At 43.4% G+C, this 14270-nt stretch overlaps 1 long non-coding RNA gene across 1 annotated transcript; it reads left to right on the top strand.

The window, feature by feature from the left end:
• Positions 1-439: 439 nt before the first annotated feature.
• On the top strand, positions 440-7315 carry LOC120399527. Its single transcript, XR_005595209.1, has 4 exons — positions 440-535; positions 2383-2449; positions 3315-3561; positions 7098-7315. It is a non-coding gene; the product is annotated as an uncharacterized LOC120399527 (long non-coding RNA).
• The last annotated feature ends 6955 nt before the right edge of the window (positions 7316-14270 follow it).

Below are 14270 nucleotides of genomic sequence, written 5' to 3'. Positions count from 1 at the left end.
GTTGCAATTTTGCATTGACATGGATGCTTTAAGGGGAATAGAAAGAGAAGTGAATTGGAGCTGCAAGGAAAGGAGGGATGCAGGGGAGGGAAGGAAAAGAGGGAGACGTTGAAGAAGGACAAGAAGACTCAGAACCAACTGGGAAAGAAAAGGGAAAGAGGAGAGAAGGGGGCTAATTAAAGGGAGGAAAAAGTAACTCTTTGGCTTTTAATTTCAGTGTGTCATATCACACAATGAAGCCTCCATCTCTCCCCCATCCACCCCAGCCCCCATTTATTCATGCTTTGAATCAGAGAAAGGATTTGGCTCTTAGATTCCTGTAGAGTCCACATACTATAATTTTACTCAACACACATGCATATAGAAGGTATATCTCAGCTGCATGCACACATATGTACCTCCACCACCTCCAATCTGACCTACTGTGATGGGGTGGATTCCCCACACTAGCCCTGCAAGAGCTGAATTAGGCCAGGTAGACCCAATTGGCTAATTAGGCAGCAAGCAGGGGAGGTTTACAGGTTGGCTGCAGAGGGTAAGCTACTGCTGCTGCTAGGGTTGCTGAGAGCAGGTTTGGGCCCCGGTGAAAAAAATTTGGGGGCCCCCCCAGCAAGGGTAGACTGGCTAAACAGAGCTGATGAAGCTGGGCCCCAGGTCCCTTTCTGGACCACTGGGCCCCAGTAATTTGTACTGGCTTTCCTCCACCCCCACCCCTCTTGTCAGCCCTGGCTGCTGCTGGAAAAGCCTGCAGGGAAGTAGGCTGCAATCACTCCCTGAATGGAGTGAGTTGGACAATAGAAAACCCAGAGATGGGGGGAAGTGAACTATGTAGGAAGAAGCCCAGGGAAACAGCAGCAAGAGGTAGGACTGCACAGGGATTGTGGCCATGGGTGGCAGGTATCACAGGCCCAGGGAGGGTGAGCCCCCCATAACAGCCAGGTGCAGCACTGCCCATGCTCCACCCCCAGGCCTGTTCTGCTTTCTGCTCTTTTCCCCGGCCTGGGCTGAGGCTAGGGCAGGCCAGGTCTCTGAGATGGGGGCTGGCTGGGGCCAGTGCTTGTACTGCCTGCCTGGGGCAGAGGGTGGCTGGGGACGGTGTTTGTTGCTCACCGGGTGCTCTGGGGCTGGGCTCTGGTGTGGGGAACCTTAGGTAGAAGGGGCAGGGCTGGGGACTAGCCTCCCCAAATGGATGGTAAATATGCCTGTTGCTGCTTGTTATAGGGTCCCTGGGCTGGAACCCAGTGTAGAGGGTGGGCCTGGGTTCTCCTGGCAGCCATGGGGGGTGGTAAGAGCATTGGAGGTGCCAGCCAGCCAGCCAGTAGCTCTGGAAAGACTGTGGTGTCCATAAATCAGCTTCTGTGGTCCAATGTGAGCTGCACTAGAAAAGTTCATGTTGCCAGGGTTTTCTAGTGATTAGAAGTCTACATTTATGGACAGGCTGGGAAACTTTTGCCACCAAAAGACATGTTATAAAGGGAATTACTGTCCCCATTATTGTTCTGGGTGGCCCCACATATCCTCCCCACCCTTTGCCTTGGCTTATGAACCCAGCTCAGAGGGCCTGGCAAAAAATGGTTCAGCTGCACTCACATCAGGTATAGAATGGTGCTTGAATGTGCATTTGGCAGATTGAAATCCTGCTAGGGCTGTCTGCAGACCTGTTTGGGTGTGACTTCCAGTGCTCTTCATAATCTTTGAGAAGCCAAAGATGAGCCGTTTGCCCCTGAATGTAGCTATCCCAGTCATGGATTGCTAGTACACGCAACCGGAAATCTGGGGCAAGATGCACGCAGGCAACATAAATCAGGGATGCTCTATGTTCCCACATTATAGACTTGTATGGCCCAAAGGAAGAGGGATAATAATAATTTATAAATGTACAGTGTTAACAGTACAGGAGGTACTGCCACATTATGCAATGAAATGTGGGGGGGATTGCTTGTTATGGATTGTACCTTTGAATGACCTGACTGCTTATGCAAGGGGGTGCCTGGGGCATGTGGCAAGAACTGTGGATTTGCAGTATGGCTTGATGTAGATAAATGTATTGAGATAGTTTTTTGCATACAACTTACCAATTGTCCTTTATCATGTGTTTGCCTTTATTGTTCGAAACACATGTTAGATGACGTGATGCAGTAATGGTAATAACATTTCTTAATAAAATAAAAGCCTCTATTTTTAAACTTGAATTTGAAAAAAGAAACTAAACCATTGCCAGGCAGGCCAGCTGTCATTGGCAAATGAAGACACTGGTAATAAAACAAACTCTATAAACCAAACATTGAACAGTGAAACCCATGGCCACAAATGACCCCCTCCCCTGTGACTGTTGCATGTCTCCTGAAATGCTGTTTGCCTGTCCTTTTGTTCCATGTTTAGCACACATGTGGAGCTGCTGCAGAAGGTGGAGGCATTCGCAGGGGTGGGCATCTGCACAGGAGCAGAGGTATGCAGCCTAGGGGTGGAGAACTGCATGTTGTAGGTTTGCCCTGTCCAGCTGCTAAGTCAAGTCCTGATTACCTGGACCACCCAACCATGTAATGGTCCAAAGTGTGTCTGGTCTGCAGCACATAGTACCATGCAGAGGAGTCAGGACATGGTTTGGGTGCAGTTGGGGGCTGTACTCTGGTGTCCATAAGCATAAACAGCCTCTTGAATAGACCTTTCTTCTGGGCTCTTTCTTCTTCTGTCAACCAACGTTCCTGCTCTAGAAACTGTGCCACAAGCCTCTCCTAGCATATTGAAATGCTATCCTCTCGCTCTGTAGCCTGTCTATGCCTTTCCACTTGCCATGACTCCTCCTCCCTCTGTACTGCATCTGCTTGTTGGTTCTATCCAGAATGTCCGCCATAAATTCATAATGGAAATGCTTCTGCTTGAACCAGTCCATGACAGTTCTGCATCTCAGGGACATGATGCAGTGAGTCCATGCTGCTGAGGTGGAAGGACCAGCAGAGGCCAAAGGTCTATTGGAGGTCGAAGGGCCTAAAAGCAGACCTCAAATAGTGCATTATTGTTTCAGTGCTTCACAACAGGTTCAGTGCATCCCCAGGTAAAAGTGCCTTGTAGAATCTCAGTGCTGTGAAAATGAGCTTCAATATGTTTTGAGAGTAATGCCTCAGTCCCCAGAAAATCTGTGGACACAACTCAGTGAATCACAGGGAAAAAACTGAATGGACAATGATAAACTGCAATTTTTAAACAAAAAACAATTGTAAATTTTAAAACAGCTTGGCCCTTGGTGGGGGCGGGGGCGTGAGGAGTGGAAAGGAGCCGCGGCTCACAACTACAAGTCTTCTCTCTACTTTCAGGCATTCCACATTCTCAAGCACATAACAATACTAGAGGTTTCAGAATGGCAACGGGAGATTTTTATTCCAAGCTGCCAATGCCAAGCCAGCCGTATATGTCTCAGAGGTTTTTAAACGTATGATGACAGAACAGCACATTTACTACAAGTGGAGTGGGCTGGTGACCTACAGAGGAGAGGCTGGGAAGTTTGCCCTTCCCTGGAATTTGGCTGTCTATCTGGAGTTCCTACTATAGGAAAAGTCTGTGGTGAGTGGGATTGGTAAAAATGTGCGTTTCTACTAAAAATTTTGAATTTCATGTTGTGGTGCGGTGACACCAAGGTGCTGATGTGCAACTGGCTACTAGCAGATTCATTCAGTACTGCCTGCGGCTTGTAATATCTTGGGTCATATTGCATTGGGTCATAAACCAGAAAATTGTTCCCATCTTTATATTAATACCAAACATGGAGACAGAAACTTGCCAGGCTGAGGGCGGGGCTACTTCTGCCTCTTGTGTTTCTGCTGCTGGTTCTGTGACAGGCTGCTCTTCTGAGGAGGCATCAAAAAGCTCCTCCAATTTGGGACACAGAACATGCTGCAGCTTGTCCAGCAGCAAAGCCTCCTTGGGGACAAGTTTGAGCACAAGTCACTTTAGCAGCCTTATCCAGTAGCTGCTCTTGAGCCTTTTAATCCACTCCCTGTGCTGGTCATCAGTCCAGTGAATCCCCAACACTGCCAGCTTCTTTGCTGTTTCCTGGAGCTCTTGCTAAAGTCCAACTGTTCGCTTTCCTTGCATGAGAGGTTAACCAAAATCTGGCTGTGCCCCAGGATCAGCTAAGGCTTGGCAAAGGACTTCTTTGTGTCAGTGGCCATTACAAACACAGGAGAGGGTTCATTCTGCTTGCAGCTCAGAGGGCACAATGAAATGGAAGGGTTAAATGTCGAGCATCTGTACTCAGACAGCATTGGAGGTGGGGGGGATGGGCCTGAGCTGTGTTCACAATGCAATTTGGACTCCAGTTCCTGCCGGGACTGGGCTTGAACCCTCCACCCCGGCAGGCTCCAGGCCCAAGGCAAACAGAATTATGTGTAGACCAGGGGTTCTCGAACTTCATTGCACTGTGACCCCCTTCTGACGACAAAAATTATTACATGACCCTAGGAGGTGGGACCGAAGCATGAGCCTGCCCGAGTCCCGCCACTCCAGGCGTGTGTGTGTGTGGGGGTGACTGAAGCCCAAGGGCTTCATCCCCGGGAGTGGGGCCTGTAACCTGAACCCCCCTGCCCCAGGCTGAATCCAAAACATTAGCCCTGGGCTGTGGGGTGCTGGCTTTGGCCCCAGGTGGTGGTGCTCAGGCTTGGACTCTGGCCCCAGGCCCCAGTCAGTCAAACATCAGCCCTGGCAACCCCATTAAAATGGGGTCCTGACTGACCTATAGTTTGAGAACCGCTGGTAGATGGAAGGAGGGTTTGGGCTTGAGCCTGAGCCTGGGCTTCACTAAGTGTCTGTTGACACTGCAGTGTAACAAGGGAAGAGGCAGGAGATAAACAGCGCAAAACAAAGCTGCGCCAATTGCAGCAGCGAGGACGCCGCATCAGAGCTGTGCAAATAACTGGTATGTTTGGTTGAACCAAAAAATCAGAAAACAAAAGTAGTTTTGGATCACCCCCAAACAATTTTTTTGTAAACCAAATAAGTAGAAAAATTTTCATTTAGTGTCAATGTCATTCAACCCAAAATGAAACATTTTGTGCCACTGGGGTTTTTTTAGCCTTTTTTTTTTAATTGCAGTAAAACTCAGAAGGAAAAGGCATTTTGAATTAAAAAAAAATCAAAAGATGACATTTAAATGTCAAAATGAAACATTTTGATTCCCCCCCCCCTATTTTTTGACAAAAACAATTTGGTTAATTCAACCCAAATTCATGAATTGTTGCGGTTGACCCAAATCTGCATTTATTGTTTTGTTTTCTTTTGAAAGATTTTGCATAGAAAACTGTCCCCAGCTCTAATCAGCATGCAGCCTGAGGCAGCACATGCCCGCCAGAGCTATGGCAGTCCTGGTATTGCCTGGGTCAGCAGTGGTCAAGCTATTTTCTGGTGTGCAGGCTACAGAATTAATTGAAACATTGAATTGAAATGTTGGTGCCCATATACCATTCAGAATGAATGACGTCGTAATGCCTGATGAGTATAGCCAAAACATTAGTATCTGACAGCTACGGATTTATGGATCCAAATATAATTTTTTACTGAGGAAGAAGGAAATCTTCTTGGTAATAGGTCTCTAAATTGATTGATGGCTTCTGGTAGGTATCAAAATTGATGGGAACTTGTTTGCTATGGAGCAGCCCATCAACAAAAAGGCGTAAGTAATGGACAAGGACAATACAGTCAACAGGTATAATGACTGTAATCTTCATTACCTGAGCGATGTGAATTTTTGGGGGCAAAATATCTTCATTAAAAAAATAGATTGAAATGCAGATTTGGGTTCACCAAAGCATTTTGTGAATTTGCCAAATTGTTTCAGTTAAAAAAAAATAAAAGAAATAGAAATTTTTTGATTTCAAAATTCTTGAAATGTTTTGATTTGAAAGACTTTTCATTTCCAAATTTATTTCAGTTTTATTTAGAAAAGGTTAACAAAAAATTCTTTCAATTTTTGCTGAAAAATTCAAAGCAAATTCATTTCAGGCTGACTCAAAACAATTTTTTTTTTAAATTTGTCAGTCCAGTCAACCAAAAAATCAGGTATTCACACAGCTCTATTCATTACACCATTATACCATCTTTTAGACTACCTATACCAACTGCAGTTTTCCCTGTAAACTAATTGATTATTCTTAGCTATGCATGCTTGTTTATTGAAAGCATTCTGAACTAAGCTGGATCATGACATTATCTTATGGTGAACAGAAAGAAGCATGTCATTCTATGTTCATGACACAGTAGAAAATATAATCAAAATGTCAAGTATAGTGTAAATCCAGCTTTTAACTTTCTTTAAATGTATCCCACAACCCATCTCATTCAGTTCCATCGGTCAGATGACACCTCACTGTCACCATCCATAGCTCATCGGTACTGAATTTAGATTCCTAACATTAAGGCATTGCTTCCTAAAGTGCTACATTCAAGTTACTCTGGTGTGATGAAGTGGGAATTTTCTTAATATAGTGTGTGAATGCTGTGTGCCTCAGCTTCCCCATGTGCTGCATGTTTATTTAGGTGGCGGGAAAGGTAGTTTTAATTTTCCGCTTGATACCAGCTGCCAACTAGACATGGAGGCTACCCATTGAGCCTGACGATCTAGCCAGCTTTCTATCCACCTTATAGTCCATTCATCCAGCCCATACTTCTTTAACTTGCTGGCAAGAATACTGTGGGAGATCGTATCAAAAGCTTTGCTAAAGTCAAGGAATAGCACATCCACTGCTTTCCCCTCATCCACAGGCCAGTTATCTCATCATAGAAGGCAATTAGGTTAGTCAGGCATGACTTGCCCTTGGTGAATCCATGCTGACTGTTCCTGATCACTTTCCTCTCCTCTAAGTGCTTCAGAATTGATTCCTTGAGGACCTGCTCCATGATTTTTCCAGGGACTGAGATGAGGCTGACTGGCCTGTAGTTCCCCAGATCCTCCTCCTTCCCCTTTTTAAAGATGGGCACTACATTAGCCTTTTTCTAATAAACTCTTCTGTTTCACAATGCTGGCTGAGAGTCACTGCAGACGTTAGGGGTGTATGACTCCCCTTGGGGGTGTATGTGTGTAAGGCTTCCCTGGCTGTCCTTTTCAGGTGGACTCGCTGCAGGGAGCTCACAGCATGGAACAGAGGTGCCGAAGGCTCCGAGGTTGGTCCCAGGAGATGGTGAAGCCAAGAAGGTTTATCTTAGTGAGTGTGTGCCATGAGGGGTTGTCACACTGAAGAGGGTCCTGCCTGGGGTTGATTCAGAGCTATTTGTGAGCACCAAGCCTGCAGTAGCCTCTACCAAATGCTGTGAAAAAGGGGGAAATGCACACGGACAAAATTGTACAAGACTATCCCATGGAAGGAGAGAGAATTTTTCCTGATTCCAGGTGGCAATGTATAATAGGAGGAATGCTAGTCTATAAAAATCATAAAAACAACTGCTAAGAGATAGCTGGGTAGTTAATATAAGAAGATCAAAATAGATGAATGAGAAAAGAACACAGGAAGTTCTTACTCTTGTTTTCAGACAAAAGCAGACTCAGCCTACCATGTAATACCATACTGGAAAGACACTAAGTAGGCTAACAGCCTGCTCCATCTTTTATTAGTTGATCAAATAAGGCATTGCCTGATAGCAGAGGGAATCTTAATTACATCTGTTCATTGGATCAGTGAAATGCAGGAACATATCAGACTTGTGCTCACAGTTTATTCAGTTACCATCACATTATTGCTAACCAGAGAGGGAAGGCATCAGGCACGCACAGGTATCAAATACATTCACAAGCTGAAGATGCAGTGACAAATCCCGAGAGTTACAGAGCCCTGTTGTGCATTCAATAGGAGCTGTATGTGTTCAGCTGTTTATTCTTCCTGTATATAGTGTCTCCTAGCTCTCGTCCCCAGTTTTTTCATTCACTTCCAAAAGGTTCTGCACTGTGGTCGCTAACCTTTCTCCAGTGGCCTGTTTTGTTACAAATGGGAAGCAATGAAAATAATCAGCCTTAGAGAGGTGTAAGAGGCTCTATCTACTATATGACATTGCAGGTGTTATCACAAGACCATAGGGCCACTGTTAGCTCTGTGGAGGTTAGACAGACATACCAGGGATGGTCTAGGTTTACTGGGTCTTGCCTCAGTGTGGGGGCTAGACTAGCTGACCTCTTGAGGTCCCTTCCAGCCCTGCACTTTTGATTCTAACAAACAACTAAGCATTTACTTTTCTCAGGAAGTGCAGTTAGTGTGGTCTAGTAAACAGGGGAGCTGGGTTCCCTTCCTGACTTTGCTACGGGTCTGCTGAGTGATTTTTGGATAAGTCCCTTCAGCTCTCCATGCCTCAGTTTCACCATTTGTAAAATTGGGATAATGATACAGACCTTTGTAAAGTGCTTTGAGATCTACTGATGACCAGACCTATATTATATTAAAGTAATTTAGCAATAGAGTTGATCCATCAGTTTGTTACTGAGTGGCAGGCTCCATGTCCTGGTTAGGACAATAAGTAAGTAGCACTTGCAGGTAGGTCAGTACAGAAATGTCTGAAAGAGGTTGGGTAATCTCTTAAAGGGAAAATATCAATGTGGGGAGTCCACATAGGCTCCCTGTCTAGATCTGGCTCTTCCTGCAAGGGAAGTTAGCTAACAGGTTGCTTTCCACACACAGCTGTTTAGATGTACAATATCTCGAGGGAGATATTTTTCCCTATTGACAATGAGTCTGCAAGAATTATGAGACTAGAATTTACTGTAAATCCCTTTCAAAATCAGTTTAATTGTTAATGATCATAGGGAACAGATTAATATCCCTGGTAGTTTACTCCTTTTAAACAGCTGAATAAGGAGCTGATGAATCCACCTGGAAACTACTTCTCCAACCATAGGAATCAGATTAAAATAATGGTATCTAAGGAATGGTCTCACTAACCTGAATAAGTAGATCTATGAAGGGATTATTTCAAATTGAATGGAAAAATCTCTAACCATTCTTTACAAACCTGGCTAAAGAAGTAGGGTGACCAGATGTCCCGATTTTTATAGGGACAGTCCTGATTTTGGAGTTTTTTTCTTATATAGGCACCTATTGCCCCCCCCATTCCCAGTCCTGATTTTTTACACTTGCTATCTAGTCACCCTATAAAGAAGCAACCTGATTCTTCTCATAAGTTGGCCAACTGGTCATCTATTTCTCCAGGTGAAGGGAGTCTGGATTATGTAGGTGGTTTTCTTTTCAATAGAATACCTCCATTTATCTCCTGTGGCCAAAATCAGGCCCATTTCCACTTAGGATCCTAAACAGGGATTTAGGATCCTTGTTATAGGGTAGCCAGTTCTGAAACTTGTGGCCTAACCTGTCAGTTCCATTAATTATGATTAATTCAGAGAAGGGAAAGGTATAGAATAAATTTGCACAGCAAAAGTCAGTGGCACATCATTATCCCATTAATAAATAAACTCAACTTTGGTTGGATCATAGGCCTTTGAAGACATTAAAAGATGGGGAATGGAAAAGCTCATTAGAGGTGATCCCTTTGAAGTCAACAGCAGAACTCCGATTAAGGTCAATGGGGCCAAGATTTCATTAGAGATTTACAAAAAGAAAAAGAAGCTGCTAGTAGTTATTAGCTACTTTTTCAAAACTGGCTAAGCCTAGTACTGACTGAAAAGTCACTGCAACTTGGTGGCCCATGTGAAATAAATGTTAGATCACACCAGTTTCCACTTGCCACGTATCCCTCTCTGGCAGTCTTGTGATCTGTGTATATATTTAATAATGTGTCATGATACTGGTACGGTAAAGCCAGTCTATTAATAGACCCTTAATAGATCTGCCTTTTTATTGCAGTTATGTCTCTATATGTGAGACAGTAAAGCAAATCACGCACACAGCAAATTGATCAAATCAAGGTCCATCCCTACTGATTTAAGCACTGAAATAGAAATGTATGACTAAATTGCTGAGTCCTCAGAACTGAAAGAAAAAATAAAGCTTAAGCTATCACAGGCATAAATACAGTGTGCTTTCAAAGGGGGAGGAAAAATGTCATCTGGCATTGGCAGACTCTCATTTTTCCACACTGAATGTAAAGAAAAGCATAGATCCATACAAAGTTTTACAATCATAAGGTACAAGAGGGAGCAGACTCCAAGACTGCTTTTTAAATGATGATAGCTTAAGAGTTCAAAACAGGATGGAGAGAGACAAAGCGCCAAGTCATACAGGGCCCATCTTTTAAAGAAATATCCTGCATGCCCTCTCACAGCGTCAGTAAGCTTAATTAAGTTAGGGTTTAAATTCTTCCAGCCAAAAAACCCCCAAAAAACTGAATTGGCATTCCAGTGATTTAGAATTAGCTTGTACCCAGTCAGGGACATGGCCCTTGTTGTTAAGCTGGGCACCAATGTGGTCTTTAGATTGTTTCAGTGCCCACTGGACAAAGCTCTGCCTCACAATTAGAGGAGAACTCTATTCTATTCAGCCTATCTCTTATTTCTTGTATATCACTGTGACAGGGTGCACAAAGCCCAGATTGGTCAGGTGAGGGTTAATGAAGTGCTCTGGGCTTAAGCAGCTCTGCCCCAAAACACTTGGAAGGCATGTCAGACCTGGAGGGAGGACATACAAAAGGAGCAGCTCAGCTGGTGGCAGACCTGGAAGGAGAGTAGACCTTTGATCCTTAGCTCCTGGAGAAAGCCTGGCTGAAGGCAGGAGCTGCTTAGGTGAGTGCTGCCTGTCAGGGCCCACTTTGAGGGAAAATGAGGCCTGAGACATAACCATTTCTTTGGGACTATTATTAGAGCCTTGCCTATGGGCACTGAATCAAGCTTCGGCCTCCCAGAGACAGTGCAGGGAGAGAGCCCCATCACCATGCTGTGTTAGTTCATTTGTGTTTGTTTTTCCTTTTTGTCTTTGCTAGCTCATGGCCTCCCCTAGCCTCAGTGTCAGGGCTGAGTGTCCCGCAACCAGACCCATGCTATTGACCACCCAGAGATTAAAGACTGGGTGAGTTCAGAGCCCCATCATGCCTCTAGGGGGTTCCTTTGGGATGCCCTCGGGGACCAGGCCTGTGACAGGCACCCATCAAATCCCATCAACATTTTGTAAGTGAATTCTTATAACCAACTGCCATAGCATTTACATGTACACTTTCAGAGTTCTCCTTTAAGGTATCCCTACCTGCCCCACTTTGAAGACATCTGGGTGAAAATTTCTTCATAAAATTAAGTTTGGGGAGGATAAAACTTGTACCCAAGAAGACAATGGGGAAATCCTGTCTCAATTGAAGTCCATTGATGTCAATGAGGCCAAGATTTCACCCATTATAATTGTTCAGAAGTACGCCTGAGGGGAATGATGCAAATCACAGTCTGTCTTTCCTTGGGTGTTAGGATAAAATCACACAAGTCTCTTTTACACTAGATGGGGTAAGGCTGTTTCTGGCTCGTAAGGTCAATCAGGAAGATAGATTAGGGTGAGGCTGCATGTGTAGGAGAACTTTTAGATGAACAGAATGAACCTCGGTTTAACATCTTTCCACAGTGCAGAAACACAATGCAACAGTGGCCTCATCTACAGTATGCTAAATATTTCAGGATGCACTGTAATTGCAGCGGTCTGTGGCTCCACTGAAACAGAAAAGAGTGGGGATATGGGGAATTTTTGTTTCATCCTCCTTGTTTCAATACATTCAAAAGAAGAACTGAGCTCACAGTCAGTTCATGCCAGCTGACTCCTCCAGTTGCTAGTAGCGAATGTTGAACTCACCATTTCCTAAAAAGAATTTCTCCCTCCAGATTGAAAACACCCCATTCTACCTAATCATAGCTCCTATCATATCAAGTGTCATGTCTCTGCAACTATTTTTCTACCTACACTATGCTGAAAAATACTAACTGATCACTGAAGGCAAGAAGCTAGGACTTAGAAAAGATCTTAAAACTATCAAGGGGGAGGGTTAATACAACAGATGTCCCTTGGGATCTTTCTCTTCTTTTTCTCCAGCTAGTTATTGGATAACATTCAGTGGAACTGGAGATCTCAGAGGATTGGTGATTTCACCTTTATTTCATTGGTATCATTCCAATATGGGTTGATGATCACCAAAAATTGTGGTGTGTGTGTGTGTCTGCAATAAAAGGAATGTGGTATAGTATATGACCACATTGCACAGAAGCTGGCAAATAATCTTCTATTCCCTAAAGACAATTGGACCAACACACAATATTCTGTACTTTTGGCTAGTGTGCAAAGTTACAGGTGCATTCAGTTTACCACCAGTTCGAAATGCATTAAGGAGTTGTCTTTCAAAAAGTGCCATTGCACCCAAGCTGTGAACTCCCCAGGGTTGCCCAGCCATGCATCCAAATATTTTTAGCAGCTCTGGCTATCAGCGTCTCACTCCTCTCTCTCTTTTAAATGTGAGCTTTCTTTTCCAGCACCTCTCTTTTTTCTGGGTGAGTGCACTACAGCCTTCTAACATGACAGTGCCTTAAACTCTTTGTTGATCATTAGTAAACATTTCTGATTAGTCACCTAATGTAGCTGTTAAATTTTCAGTGTTACAACTAGCAGAACATATGTTCAGTGATTGCAGTTTTAGTGTAATTCCTTGGATACCTTTGCTGGCAACTTTGCATAGTTTAATTTGACAGAGTCCTCTTCAGATACCTTTTTTTGCTTTTATTTCTTCTTCCAAGTTAATTAACAATATTCCTTTTGTTATAAACAGAGCAACCCATAGGCACGCCTGCACTCCAATTCTGCTGAGGGCATAACGAAAGAACTTCTGAATTTCTAATTATAGCAACTGATAGGGAGCCGAAGCCAGAACTGATTTATGGAGCAGCTAAGTTCATGAGCGAGCGCCTACTGTAAGCCAGGGAATTTCTAAACACTAGTCTATTGAGGTTAAAAACCTGCAGTACTTTTCCACATTTCTTTATCACTTCTACAAAACGCTAATCCTGTGGGTGGAAAGTTATTTTGTATAATACGCCTTTTCTTATTTTAGGAGAAGGAGAATCTTCTGAAAGTAATCTGTGGATAATCCTCATTAAGATACTATTAACAAGCTGTATTATTAAAAATGTGCTTCTACTGTTGAAGAAATTGCCCTTGATTATAAATGGGTAAATTGGTTAATGAGAATAGTAGTTAATTGGAAGTATTACTGCCAAACAGGGAAATTATATGAAAGTTAAATATATCACGTTGCTCTTTTAGATACTTAATTATCCTGGAGAGAGAGAGAATAATAAAATATAGGTATAATATTTTAAAAATACATTGCAGACCTCTGTATAAATAAAACTGAACAGAAGTCACTGGTGCACATTTATTCTGGTGAAACTGATCTGAAACTATTTCTTGTACATCTGTAGGCAAGAAAACATTGAAATAATCAGAGATCACTTTTTCATTCTAAAATTGTCTATACACTAATGGGTCAATCTAATAAAATGTCACTAAGCGTGCAGTGCACAAGGTCCAGTGCAAGGTCTGTGCGCCACTTATGTCTTATATAAGCCCTGTGCACAGTTGTGCTGGCCTTGTGCATATAGGTCAATTTCATCCTAGAGGCCACATTGTGACACCTATACTGATGCTAAGTGGTACTTTGTGCTAAGGGCTGGATTCCGCCACAGTTATGCATGCGGAACAGCATCTTCTTCCTCAAGTAGTTCCACTGGAATCAAAAGGGCTAAATGCAAGGAGTTATTTAGGGAGGAAAATACTACTCCGTGTGAGTGAGGGTGGCAGGATCTGGCCCTAAATGATGGATAACTCCATGATACCGAATTTAAGTGTCTAATGACATTTCCCTTTTAAGACCATGATTTCAAGGACATGGCACTTGACTGAAACACTTTCTTGCAAGCCAAAGCTCCCTGTGTAATAACAATGATTAACTTTTTTGTAGAACACTTCATACAGAGGTTCCAAAGAGCACAGTCAATTGCTCATTGATTACACACTGTAGGGCTGTGCTCTGCTCCCCTTTCTCATGTTCATTAAGACTAGTCCCACTCAGTGCTTAATTTGTAATGAATGTGGTGCTTGGGCTCAAGCAATTTTTTTACTTCCATAACTGACATGGCAAGCCCAGAAGGGCCAGGGAAGATGATAGTACATGTTTGTACCAAAACAAGGTTCACACAGGGACCTGGAGGTTGGAAAATCATCACTAGATTATCTTTCCCTTTTTTCAAGTTACCCAACGCTTGAGTTTAAACTGTTTATCTGAAAGCTACAAAGAGTTTAGGAGCTTATGTGACATAATAA

The sequence above is a fragment of the Mauremys reevesii genome, linkage group 2 (assembly GCF_016161935.1).
Source record: "Mauremys reevesii isolate NIE-2019 linkage group 2, ASM1616193v1, whole genome shotgun sequence".
Classification (NCBI taxonomy): domain Eukaryota; kingdom Metazoa; phylum Chordata; order Testudines; family Geoemydidae; genus Mauremys; species Mauremys reevesii.
The sequence above is the reverse complement of the archived record's forward strand: the minus strand, read 5'-3'. Positions and strand labels throughout refer to the sequence as shown.